Below are 14187 nucleotides of genomic sequence, written 5' to 3'. Positions count from 1 at the left end.
GTTAATTACCAGACAATTTTTTTTATCCAACCCTATTCTCTGACCTAAGGTGAGAGGCTGGTTTGTTGTCAACTGTCAGAGAGAATTTTCTGGTGGGTTTATGGGGTCCTGTGGGTTGTCTGGATGAAATAGGAAATAAGGTAAAAAAATACCTTTCCTTCTCCTGGTAAGGTTGCAGAGAGAGCATTTGATCTCTTGTTCACTTTTCACAGGGATAATATGTACTATGTAAAAATGAAAAGAGGGAATAAAAAATTAAAAAAAGAAAAAAAGTAACTGGTACATTGGAAGTTCCTGGTCATTTTTCAGTTAGTTTACTTTACAAAATTTTGCAAATTTGAAATTACATGGGATATGAATCTGAAAGCTTTATGAGATTCTGCCTACCAAATTGTAACCAAACTTATAGTGGGAAGAAAATAAGGAATGTTTCACGTAACCCATCTTTCTAAAGTTGTAAGGGCTTTTGTTTGTATATCATTGCAGTTAGAAATGCTATGACCTTTACTTTCATGCTACCATAAGTGACACATATTGCTGTTCTTCAAGAACGTGTTACTAAATGGTAAAGTTTATATAACTCATCTTGAAGTTCTACATAGTGTCTCCTTCCTCTCCAAAGCATTGAGTGGTTTAATGCCTCAACGATTCTGGGGAAAACTGCAGTGCAGATTATTACTCTGACATCAATTAATCACTGGGGGTTGTTATTCAGCATTGGCTCCACTTTTCATATCCTAAACGAACTGATATAATTGATTTTAGTATAAAGACACTAAGCAGATGGATTTGATATTATTTAAACAAAAGTTAGGTGGTTAATTGTGAAAGCTTATAATTGAGTTAAAGATTTTCCCAGACTCAAACATCATCTTTATTGAGTTATAATATGCACAAGCTAATAAAATCTCATTTGAAAAAAATTGTATCGATGATTCTCTATAGTGAATATTATGTCAAAAATGGTTATCCAGAGAAACTGTCAAGACCTTTAAATTCTTTTTGTAGATGTGTAGTTTATATTTATAGTTCAGCATTCACAGATTAAGACTTGTAATTTTGAAACTGTTATCATTATTCTTTCATTCTAAATTCCCTTTTAAAATTGACCTAGTTATGAAGCACAAACTATTTAATTTTTTTATTATGTTTTTGGGTTGCTATACACATAAAGCACGTCTTATTACAAAAAAAACACACCTCCATTAATAGCCACAATTTTTGTTGTTGCTGTTTTTGCTATTGTTCCTGAAATCTATAATTTAATTTGAGAAATTTAAGTAAGGGAATTTATAGGGAAATTGCTCCTTTATGACAGAATATGAACTGAAGAGATCATGTAGAATGTCTCAGCAATCATCTTCCCTATTGCCATGCAAACAGTGTAATTTTTGTTTGGGATACTGATTCTGAGATTTCTATAAAAGAAAAAAATCTATAGAAATTTCAAAGAAATTTGTCACAATCTGTTCAATTCAACAATGATCAAACACTCATAATAGTAAGCCAAATAAGCCACAATTCTTGCCCCTGAAAAACTAAAAACCCAACAGAATAATTACAAAAATAAATAAATAATTTCTATGAAAGTGCAGCCTTACATCAGTACTTCTTGGCTTTCTTGATTTACTTTTCATAGTATTTATGAAATTATTATATTCCATATAATTTACATTTTTCCCTCTCTACACTAAAATTATAACTCCAGGAAGATGGGAAGCTTTTGTCTGTTTTCTTTGCGCTTACTGCTTAAAAAAGTGTCTGGAATATGGTAGAAAATAAAAATTGTTGAATCAGTGAATGAATGAATGAGTACTATAAAGACTGTATTGTTAGAATAGAGGTAGAAATAAAGTGATTTTGAAGTATTTAGAGAGTTGAGAGATAGGCCAACTCAGTGACCTTGTTCAAATGTTAGGTAATGTGAAGCCATCTCCAGATCACCCAAGCAGGTTACCTTATGTTGTGTCTTTATTCCTTCATACTTATAGCACTATGTTGTAATTTAATGATGTATTCATCTCTTTCTTCATTGGACTATGAAATCTTTGAAAATAAGGACTCTTTTTTCCATTTCCCCCTAATTTTCCATTATAATGTTCAGTACCTAAGTGGTTATTGAATGAATGAGTTTTCACTCATTTAGTAGGCCTGGGATTCAGAGGCTAGGGTTATGATATGGGAAAGAAGTTTGAACAAGTCAAACAAAGGCTACCACCAAATTTTCTTAATATTTGTGGGGTCAAATGAGTGATAGGTAAGATTAGAAGTGTAGAATAGGAGATGACTATAGAAGGCTTCAGCTTTTTTATGGGCTTGACTATTTCTGTGAGTAGTGAGAGGCCACAAAAGTCTTTGGGTAGTGAAATGATATAATTACATCTGTGATTTAAGAGAACAGAGTGATGGACTGAAGTTAGGGACCCTAGTTCAGAAGTTATAATAGTGAAAACTTGTGATAATGAAGCTTGAGGTAGGTAATAAATTACAAAAAAATATATTGTAGAAGTAGAAGTCACAGAATGTAATGCATGCTTAATTATAGGTAATGATGAAGAATATGGAATGGTAAATATTGATGCTAAATTTTTAATTTCAAGTGCCTGGAGAAATAAATGTCCTTAGAGAATGCGAAAGGAATGGAAAAGTTGGAAGTCTGATGAGGTGATATGCTTTCTATATGTTATGTTTGAGATGTTTCTGGGGTATTAATAAATACTAATCAGACAGATATAAATTTGGTACAGTGCTTCAGAAGAGAATTAGGGTTTGAGCAATTTGTTGTTGAAGTTAAGGGAGTAGATACAACTAAAAAATAGAATGAATAGCATGAAAATAGGATTAATAACAGAACATTGGTGTATACCTTAGTCAAGAAGTGCACAGAAGACAATTGCACCAAAAACCATAAGATACCTAGGAATAAGCCTAACCAAAGAGATAAAAGATATGTACACTGAAAACTGTAGAGAGCTCATGAAAGAAATTGAAGTACAAATAAATAAATGGAAAAACATTTCATGCTCATGGATTGGAAAAAAACATTGTTAAAATGTCGATACTACCTGGGAAAATTGTGCAGGTTTTGTGGGTGTGCAACAGAGAAACATGGCTTAAGAAACTAATCACAGACAAGTTCCTATGCTTTGTTCTACTGGTTGCGGATTTTATGGGAACCCTTGTACAAATGGCATGTGTTCAGTGTGCTATAAAGACATCTTCAAAGATACAATAGTAGTAATTGTAGAATCAGCCCACCTTCGGCTTCTGTCAGTACTCTGTCCCAGTCTTTTCCGGTCTAGTGCGCAGACGACAGCGTCCCCGATGCATGCAGTTACCTCTAGACTCCACATGTGCATCCGGGCAGCCAAGCCCTGTATCAAATAAGTCACTTTTATCAGAATCTGTAGCATCTTCCCAAGTGGACAGTATGTCTGTGGACAAAGCAATCCCTGACACGGAAGACCTGCAAACTTCAGTATCAGATATGGCACAGCAGCCATCTGAAGAGCAAAGCAAGTCTCGTGAAAAACCAAAATAGAAAAAGAACGGCTGTTTCATGTGCAGGAAGAAAGGAGGACTTACTGGGTTTGAATGCAGGTGTGATCATGTGTATTGTGGTGTACACGGTTACTCAGACGTGCACAATTGCTCGTACAATTACAAAGCTGATGCTGCGGAGAAAATCAGAAAAGAAAAACTCAGTAGTTGGTGAAAAGATCCAGAAGATTTGAACTCCTGCTGGAATACAAACTCCTCTGACCATTTGCAAACTAAAAGTTGACTTGAGGTCTCTTTTCCTAGTCCTGGGGAGCATAGAGCATTGTGTGTTACACAGACCTTTTAATCATGCATGTCAACCAGAAGAATAGATTTTTGGCTTTGTTTTGAAAATGACTCTGAACATTTATTTCCATTGCGGTTTCTGTGGCTGAAAAAACTTAAGTGAACTTTACAAGTATTATCCTTTTAAGATCATTTTAATTTTAGTTGAGCACAGAGGACTTTTATAACAAACGTGGAGACCTTTTGGAGGGCTGTGATTTTTGCAGTATTAAACATGTATGCGTTGATCTTGTAGTTTATTTTTCTCATTGTGTGTGTATATAGAACTTTTCTCTGCACACGATTTCTCTTTTGATAATGCCTGTTAGGACACAACTAGTTACCAGTAACTGAATATATCTTACTCATTATGGCTGCTTCTGTTGTTTCATTAACAAAGGTTATACCTGTGTTAGCATATACTTTCTTTGCACCCACTATTTATGTCTGAATCATTTGTCACAGGATAGTGTGTGCTGTTGAGATTCTAAGTTTGTGTGTTTTTGAATTTTTTGAATGAGGGAAGGAACAGCTGTATGCATTTCATTGCTGACCGCAGGCTTCTTTCAGTAGCATTCACCAGTCTGGGTGTGTACACAATATGAAGAATTATCTGGAGTAATTGTGCTGTGTTTATGTTTACCCCACCCGTCTGTGATTAAATAAAAAGGAAAACCATAAAATTAAAAAAAAAACAAATGTCGATACTACCCAAAGCAATCTACATATTAAATGCAATCCTAATCAAAATAAAACCAGTATTCTTCACAGCACTAGAGAAAATGATCTTAAAATTTGTATGGAACCATAAAAGACCCCCAAATACCCAAAGTAATGTTGAAAAAGAAAACCAACGCTGGAGGCATCACAATGCTGGACTTTAGCCAGTATTACAAAGCTGTAATCATGAAGACAGTGTGGTATTGGCACAAAAACAGACACATAGACCAGTGCAATAGAATAGAGAACCCAGAAATGGATCCACAACTGTATGGCCAACTAATCTTTGACAAAGCAAGAAAGAATGTCCAATAGAAAACAGTCTCTTCAGCAAATGGTGCTAGTATAACTGGACAGTGACAGGCATAAGAATGAACCTGGACCACTATCTTACACCATGCACAAAAATAAATTCAAAATGGATGAAAGACCTAAATGTGATACAGGAAACCATCAAAATCCTATAGGAGAAAACCTCAGCCACAGCAACTTCTTACTTGACATGTCTCCAGACGTAAGGGAATAAAAGTAAAAAGGAATTATTGGGACCTCATCAAGATAAAAAGCTTCTGCACAGCAAAGGAAACAATCAACAAAACTCAAAGGCAACCAAAGGAATGGGAGGAAGTATTTGCAAATGACATATTGGATAAATGGTTTGTATCCAAAATCTATAGAGAACTTATCAAACTCAACACCCAGAAAATAAATAATCCAGTGAAGAAATGGGCAGAGGACATGAATAGACACTTATCCAAAGAGGATATCCAGATGGCTAACACACATGAAAAAATGTTCAACATTGCTGATCATCAGGGAAATCAAAATCAAAATCACAATGAGATATCACCTCACACTAGTTAGAATGGCTAAAATTAATGACTTAGGCAACAATAGATGTTGACAAGGATGCAGAGAAAGGGGAACCATTTCTCACTGTTGATGGGGATGCAAATTGGTGCAGCCACTCTGGAAAACAGTATGGAGTTTCCTCAAAAAATTAAAAATAGAACTACCCTATGACCCAGCAATTGCACTACTAAGTATTTATCCAAAGAATACAAAAATGCTGATTCAAAGGGGCACATACACCCCAATGTTTATAGCAGTGCTATCAACAATAGCCAAATTATGGAAAGAGCCCAAATATCCATCGACTGATGAATGGATAAAAATGTGGTATACACACACACACACACACACACACACACAATGGAATACTACTCAGTGATGAAAAAGACTGAAATTTTGCCATTTGCAGCAACATGGATGGAACTAGAGTGTATTATGGTAAACAAAATAAGTCAGTCAGAGAAAGACAGATATCATATGATTTCACTCATATGTGGGATGTGAGAAACACAACATTAACATAGAGGGAGGGAAGGAAAAATAAGATAAAAAAAGAGAGGGAGGCAACCCATAAGAAACTTTTAAATACAGAGAAAAAAATGAGGGCTGCTGGAGGTGTGGTGGGTGGGAGGATGGGTTAAATGGGTGAAGAGCATTAGGGAGGGGGCTTTTTTGGATGAGCACTGGGTGTCATATGTAAGAGGTGAATCACTGGTTTCAACTCCTGAATCCAAGACTACACTGTATGTTAAATAAGTTGAATTTAAGTAAATAAAATAAGGGCACAGAAGAGGACTCCATGAGAAAGACAGTAGAATATTCAAGGAGAAAAGAGAAGAAAAAAGATGAGAAGAACATCACAGAAATTATTGAAAAATAAAATGTAAGAACAAAGTGTTCTCAAGGATACTTAATTATGCAGATAATCAATTAGGATGATAATTGGGAGGGTTATGGTAAGTGGTGTTTTGTAATGACTTTTTGTTTTTTATAGCATGCTAGATGTTGAACTCCAAATGAAAAGCGTTGGGAAAAAAACAAAATGTAAGTATGCAGCAAATATAGATTTATTATTGAAGAAATTTGACAATAACTGTGAAGGATTAAAGGGATTGAAGGATTCAGAAAAGTTTTTATATAGTCGCTGCAGTGGATTCAGTAAAGAGAATTATTTAGAAATGAAGGGAAGAATTCAAAGTGGGGGCACAGTTGAAATTTTATATCATGGATACTCAGTTTATCAAATCAGAATGTTGATAAGTCTTTCTTGAAGCAACATGCACAAATCAGGAAAGAGATTTTTAAAATTGTTTCTTGGATTAATTCAGGGTTGGGATTCAGCACAGTAGGTATAGTGCAAGGTCAAAGAAGTTAGGAAGCTCAGGGAATTGGTAAGAATGTAATTGAAACATTTGGAATAGAATCCTAGTATAGCCAGACCAATAAGGCATTGAGCAATTTATTAAAATGTGATAATATAACAATCATAGAACTAGAAGGAGCACAATTAAGGAAACAAGGAAATTCCATGCAAGGCTAAAGTCTAAGATGACAACTGAAATGGAATAAAGATAAAACTTATTTAGCTAAAAGCATTATAGTACTAATATAATAGTTTTGTTATATGAAAACTTTCAAGAAATTAAATTAGTAAAGCATTATGAAGTAGCCTCTAAAATTTATATTTTATTAGTTATGTATCTTATAATATCAAATCTTCTTTGTAATCATATGATGGTTTCTTAATGCAACTTTAAAGCCTAACTTAAACTTTCCAAAGTAATGGGCCAAAGGAGTAAGATACATTGATTAGACCACTAAAATACTATAGGACTGATTAATCTGAAGTTTAATAACTTGTATGATCCTCCTTCGATTAAAAATATTAAGCCTTTAGAAGACTTCTAGGAAAGATGGTGAAGTAGGAGGACCCTAAACTTATCTCATCCCACAGATACAACTAGATAACATTCACATCATTATAAATAACTCAGAAAATGACCCAAAAACTGGCAAACAAACTCCACAACTAAATGTAGAGAAGAGGGCACATTGAAGATGGCAGGAAAGGTGAAGATCTGGTTAGGAGTTAAATGGAGGGAGGGGCACCATTGGTCAGGAGAGGGGACAGAAACAGAACCTCATACCAGAAAGCCCACTAGGGAAGATGAATCCCCATAACATTTGTCTTCAAAAACAAGAGGACTGAATTATGTGAGTTTTTATAAGCAGAAGTATTAAAAGCCTGGAACTTTAAAAATCAGCAGACTCAGCTCCATAAGAGATGGAAGGGTGAGAGGAAACAGAATTCCCAATTAAAGAGATAAGACAGTAAACAGCCTGAGGAGATACAGCATAGAAAGAGCAAATTGAAAAGTTACTAGGGACTATGGGAGAGTGATTTGTATACTAATCTCAGAGTGTGTGCTGGAGGGGCAAAGATCCTTGAGATACTTCTCCAGGAGCAAAGGAGCTGGCAGGTACCATTTCCCTCCCTTGACCCCCCAGCATAAACACATGGCCACCTGTAGGAACCGGCACATGCCAACACTTACTACCTAACTTGCAAACATTGTGCATCCTTCCCCTCTCCCAACACTTTGGCAGATCCACCCCCTTCAATGCCCTCTTGACCGGAGCCCACCCAGAGTGTGGTCACAAGCCTGGTAGTGTGCAAGCAACCCTGACAAGGGTCAGCACCACTCCAAAGTGACTCTTGCTCCAGGGAGAAGGGAAGATAACCACACACACCAGAAGACTGCACTCTCAGCAGTGCGCTGGGAGAAGGCAGCTGGTCTGATTGCAAGCCCCAGCTACCAATGAAAGCTCCATAGGGGAAAACACAGGGAAAGTACCCTGAAGTTTGCTGCTACTGTATCTCTGGAAAATGCTTGGTCTGAGAACTCAACCCCAGACTGGCCAACTAACACCACAGGGAAGAAACACTGCTCACAACAGGCAATAAGAACCATTGCAGATGACTAGAATGAAGGAAAAAGTGGCTTAGCCACAACGGCAGAGCACAAACAAAACACATAGGAAACACCACTGAAACACCAGGTCCTGGTGAACAGTGGACATTGCACTGCAGGGCACTATAAGTCCACTTCTTCATAAGACCACTACTGTTGAAATCAGGAGTCATAGCTGACTTTCCTAACGTTCAATAATGCACATAGTTATAAAATGAAAAGACAGAGGAATATATCCCAAATGAAAGAAGAGGACAAAATTACAGCAAGAGACCTAAACAAAACAGAGATCAGATGCCTGAGAGAATTTAAAGTAATAATCATAAAGATACTCACTGGTCTTGAGAAAAAAAGTGGAGGACATGACTGAGACCCTTAACAAAGAGATAGAAAACATAAAGAACCAATCAGAGATAAATAATATAATAAATAAAATTAAAAAGTGTAAATAAAATTAAAAATTAAAAATACATAGATGGAATAAATAGAAGACTAGAGCAATAGAAGAACAATTCAGCAACATGGAGGATAGAGTAATGTAAAATAATCAAACTGAGCAGGTGAGATAAAAAAAAATACAAAATGAAAATAGACCTAGGGAATTCTGTGACACTATTAAGTGAACTGACATTTGCATGACAGGGATCACAGAAGGAGAAAAGAAAGAAAAGGGGGCAGAAAATGTATTTGAAGAGTAATAGCTGAACACTTTCCAAATTTGAGTAAGAAAACAGAAATCCAGATGCAGGAGGCACAGAGAGCCAACCCTCTCCCCAAAATCAATACAAAGAGCTCCAAACCAATAAATATAGTAATTAGAATGGCAAAAGGGTGTTATAAAGAGAGACTTTAAAAACAACAAGAGAAAAGAAAACAGCTACATACAAGGGAAACCCATTGGGCTATCAGCTGAGTTTCCAACAGAAACATTGCATGCCAGAAAGGAGTGACATGATATATTCAGGGTTCTGAAAAGGAAAAAAAATCTACAGCCAAGAATACTCAATCCAACAAGGCTATCATTAAAATAGAAGGAGACATAAAGAGCATCCCAGAGAAACAAATGTTGAAAGAATGCATAAGCACTAAAACTATCCAACAATAAATGTTAAAGGGAATTTTGCATGGAAAGGAAAGACCATCACTAAGAATGAGAGAAGAAGGAATTAAAAAAAGCAGTCAAAATAAGTATATCTGTAAAAATCAGTCAAGGAGCTGTGAGGAGCCAAGATGGCGGAACACCATGGAAGTTTTTTGTGTGTCTCACATCCATGAAATACAGCCAGAACAACACTAAACCATCCTTAACACATAGAAAACTGACCTGAGGATTAACACAACAATCTGCACAACCTGAACCACAGAATTCAGCAGGTACATGGCACGGAGAGGTGAACTCGGGGAGAGAGAAGCTGCAGAGGTCAGGGAGCCACTTTTGAGTGTGGAGAGAGGATGGAGATGGTGGGGGAGAATATGGGAAAAGCACCCCCCCAAAAGCAGCTGGAGAGAAAGTGGAAAATTGGGAACAGCCACAGGGACAGAACTAAAAAGGGAAAAAGCAGAAAGGAGAGGGTTTAAATTCTATTCAGAATATAAACAGAGGGGAGCACAGAATCTGAAACTTCGCACACAGCTCAATACCTGGCAGTGCTTTGGTGGGAAGGGCAATTCCCAGGAGCAGAGTGAGGGCCAGGAGGCTCTAGAGCCACACAGGGAGAAGCGGTTCCACTGCTGGAAGGAAGTTTGGTAAAGGCTATGGGAATCCTGGTTCCAGCATACCCCAGAGAATAGCCACATTCGCTGGTGCTGAAAAAAGGTCATTAAGGGTGAAACCTTGTGCCAGATGTGTGTTGTGATTGTCCATAATCCCTGAAACACTGCTGCTACAGTGTCTTTCAAAATTTTTCTGGGGTGGGCTGGCACCCAGCCACAGTCTCTGGGCATCGGCAGCAGCACGGTCCCACAAATGTTCCTGGGTGCTGCCAGCACCCAGACATTTATCAGTAAGACCTTCCACAGAGGGGCAGGACGGGTCAAACCTGCAGTCCCTCAGAAGAAAGGCGTCAGGAAAAACAGCCGCATCTGAGACAAAATTCGGGAGGGGGGTGCTTCCTGGGGCTTGGTCGCAGACTGTATAAGCAGGGGGTGGATGGAAGCTGAACACAAATGACGGGTGTGCAGTTGCTGAGTGCGGAGAACAGAGTTTCGATACTAGAGACTGGGTAGCTGGGTGATGCCATTTTCACTGCTCCTGCACATGAACATATGCACCTACAAGCGCAACAACATTCCACCCCAGTAAACTAAGCAACACAACCTAGTGGAGAATAGAGCCATTACACCAAGCCCCACTCACTGGGGAGACGTATCTCTTCAAGAGCAAAAGTCTCACCACCTGCTTAGTTTATGGACTATAAAGCACTTCATACTTTGACTTCTAGTGGAAAACAAAAGAATTTCAGGTGTATTTCAGTCTGTTAGCTGGTCCATGTATTCAGTTTTCTTTTTTTTCCCTTTTTTCTCTTTTTTGTTTCTTTTCTTTTTCTTGAATACAGAAGAGAAAAAATAATTTTTATTCTCAATTTTTATTACAAATATTTTTCTTTAATTTTTTTCTACTATATTTTTACTTTTGTGTAAAATTTTCAAATTCTATTTTACTACAATCATTTCATTTTGGTCTACTTCAGTGTATCCATTCTTTCAAATTTTCAAAAGATTTCCTGTTTTTTCCACTTTTTTTCTCTAATATATCAATCCACTTTCAGCACCTGACCAAAACACACCTAGGATCTAGCATCATTTATTTGATTTGTGTGTGTGTGTGTGTGTGTGTGTGTGTGTGTTGTTAATTTTTTAATGTTAATTTTTTTTTAATTTTAATTTTTTTACTTTTAATTTTTTAATACCTCATTAATACTTTTCTCCCTTCAAAATTATGAAATGAAGGAATTCACCCTAAAGGAAAGAGCAGGAAGAAACCACTGCCAAGGACTTAAGCAACGCAGATAAAAGCAAGATGTCTGAAACAGAATTTAGAATCATGAGAATAAGAATACTAGCTGGAGTTGAAAATAGATTAGAATGCCTTTCTGTGAAGGTAAAAGAAGTAATATCTAGTCAAGATGAAATAAAAAATGTTATAACTGAACTGTGATCTCTAATGGATACCACAGTGGCAAGGATGGATGAAGCAGAAGAGAATCAGCGATACAGAGGGCAAACTTATGGAGAATGAGTTTGCAGAAAAAATGCAGAAAAAAAGAGGGAGCCTAAGGAAAGAGAGCACAATTTAAGAATTAGAGCAATCAGGAGCATTTTTGGAAAATGGCGGTGTAGGAGGAAGCTAGGCTCACCTCATTCTGCTTATTGCTTAGATTCAACCCACATCTGCCTAAGTAACCCAGAAAACCACCAGAAGACTAGCAGAATGGATTCTCAAGTGCCAAGCATAGATAAGGGGCCCAAGGAAAAGAGTAGGAAGGAGGGAGAGATGGTGTGTACTACAAGGACAGGCGAGGGAGTGGGGGCAGTGAAGAGGCACACTGCCCAACAAGGCAGAGCCCCTGAAGTCTGGCTTGCAAAAGCAGAGGGGCTGACCTCCGTGAGTTCTGACAGCCAGTGGGACTAAAAAACTGGAATGTTAAAGTAAACATCTCTGCTCTCGGAGAGTGTGGAGGGTGAGAGGACATCAGGAGAGAGAGTTGTTGAGTAGCAGAGGACAGAGTTCAGCTTGGCAGGGGAACAAAGGCACTGGCAAGCCTGATCTCCCTCTCCCATCCCCAAGCAGAAATTCTAAAGGGAACCAGTTCCAGTCACCGAACATGCTTGCACCACACAAAGGCCCATTGCTGTGCTTCTGTGCATCCATCCCTCCAAAGGGACTGCCTCCCTCCCTGTGCCTCAGGGCCCCTTCTGCAGGGGACTACCTATGGCAAAGCCAGCTAAGCCTGTCCCTTGTACCCCTGTGCACCTTGTGGATCCACCCCGGCTAATATGCCAGAACCCATCAAAGCAGTACCACAAGACTGGCACTGTGCAAGTAGCCCAGACAGGGGCCACACCACTCCACAGTGAGTCCTGCCCCTGGGAAAGGGGAACATAAGGAACACACCAGTCTGTGCGGCCCCAGTGGTAGGCTGGGGGCAGACATCACATCTGACTGTGGCCCCTCCAACCAACACAAGTTACTCCAGACAGCACAGGAGAAGTGCCCTACAATTTGGAGCCACCACAGGGACTACCCAAAATGAGAAAATGGAATCATTCTCCTCAAAAGAAACTCCAGGAAGTAGTGACAGATAACGAATTAATCAAAAACGATTTAAGCAATATAATGGAACAAGAATTTAGAATCATAGTCATAAAATTAATCGCTGGGCGTCAAAAAGCATAGAGGGCAGCAGAGAATCTATTGCTACAGAGATCAAGGGACTAAAAAATACTCATGAGGAGCTACAAAAATGCTATAAATGAGGTGCAAAATAAAATGGAAGTGGCCATAGCAAGGACTGAAGAGGCAGAGGAGAGAATAGGTGAATTAGAAGATACAATTATGGAAAAAGAGAAAGCTGAGAAAAAGAGAGCTAAAAATCTCCAAGAGTATGAGGGGAGACTAGAGAGCGAAGTGATGCAATCAAACAGATCAGTATCTGTATGATAGGAATTCCAGAAGAGGAAGAGAGAGAGAAAGGGACTGAAGGTATACTTGAGCAAATCATAGCTGAGAATTTCCCTGATCTGGGGAAGGAAAAAGGCATTGAAATCCAAGAGGCACAGAGAACCCCTTTCAGAGGTAACTGGATTCAATCTTCTACATGACATATCATAGTGAAACTGGCAGAATACAAGGATAAAGAGAAAATTCTGAAAGCAGCTAGGGATAAACAGGCTCTAACTTACAAAGGTAGACACATAAGAGTAGTTGCAGACCTATTTACTGAAACTTGGCATGCCAGAAAAGAATGGCAAGAAATCTTCAACGTGATGAACAGGAAAAATATGCAGCCAAGAATCCTTTATCCAGCAAGTCTGTCATTCAGAATACAAGGAAAGATAAAGATTTCCCAAAAAAACAAAAACTGAAAGACTTCATCACCACTAAACCGGCCCTACAAGTGATCCTAAGGGGGATTGTGTGAGTGAAATGTTGCAAGGACCACAAAGTAACAGAGACATCACTGCAAGCATAAAACATACACACATCACAATGACTCTAAACCCATATATTTCCATAATAATACTGAATGTAAATGGACTAAATGCTCCAACCAAAAGACATAGGGTATCAGAATGGATAGAAAAACAAGACCCATCTATCTGCTGTCTACAAAAGACTCATTTTAGGCGTGAGGACATCTTCAGATTGAAAGTGAGCGGATGGAGAATTATTTATCATGCTCCTGGAAGTCAAAAGAAAGCTGGAGTAGCCATACTTATATCAGACAAACTAGACTTTAAATAAAGGCTGTAACAAGAGATGAAGAAGGGCATTATATAATAATTACAGAGTCTATTCATCAGGAAGAGCTAACAATTATAAACGTCTAAGTGCTGAATACAGGAGCCCCCAAATATTAAAAAAATCACAAACACAAGCAACCTTATTGATAAGAATGTGGTGGGGCGCCTGGGTGGCGCAGTCGGTTAAGCGTCCGACTTCAGCCAGGTCACGATCTCGCGGTCCGTGAGTTCGAGCCCCGCGTCAGGCTCTGGGCTGATGGCTCGGAGCCTGGAGCCTGTTTCCGATTCTGTGTCTCCCTCTCTCTCTGCCCCTCCCCCGTTCATGCTCTGTCTCTCTCTGTCCCAAAAATAAATA

General features: G+C 38.4%; 1 pseudogene; it reads left to right on the top strand.

Annotated features, from left to right (window-relative positions):
* Positions 1 to 3108: 3108 nt before the first annotated feature.
* LOC124509127 (AN1-type zinc finger protein 6-like) lies at positions 3109 to 3734 on the top strand (annotated as a pseudogene).
* The last annotated feature ends 10453 nt before the right edge of the window (positions 3735 to 14187 follow it).

The sequence above is a fragment of the Lynx rufus genome, unplaced genomic scaffold (assembly GCF_022079265.1).
Source record: "Lynx rufus isolate CCGP_SWC_20201006 ecotype Redwood Valley unplaced genomic scaffold, mLynRuf1.p SCAF_14, whole genome shotgun sequence".
Classification (NCBI taxonomy): domain Eukaryota; kingdom Metazoa; phylum Chordata; class Mammalia; order Carnivora; family Felidae; genus Lynx; species Lynx rufus.
This window is presented reverse-complemented; position numbering and strand designations above follow the sequence as displayed.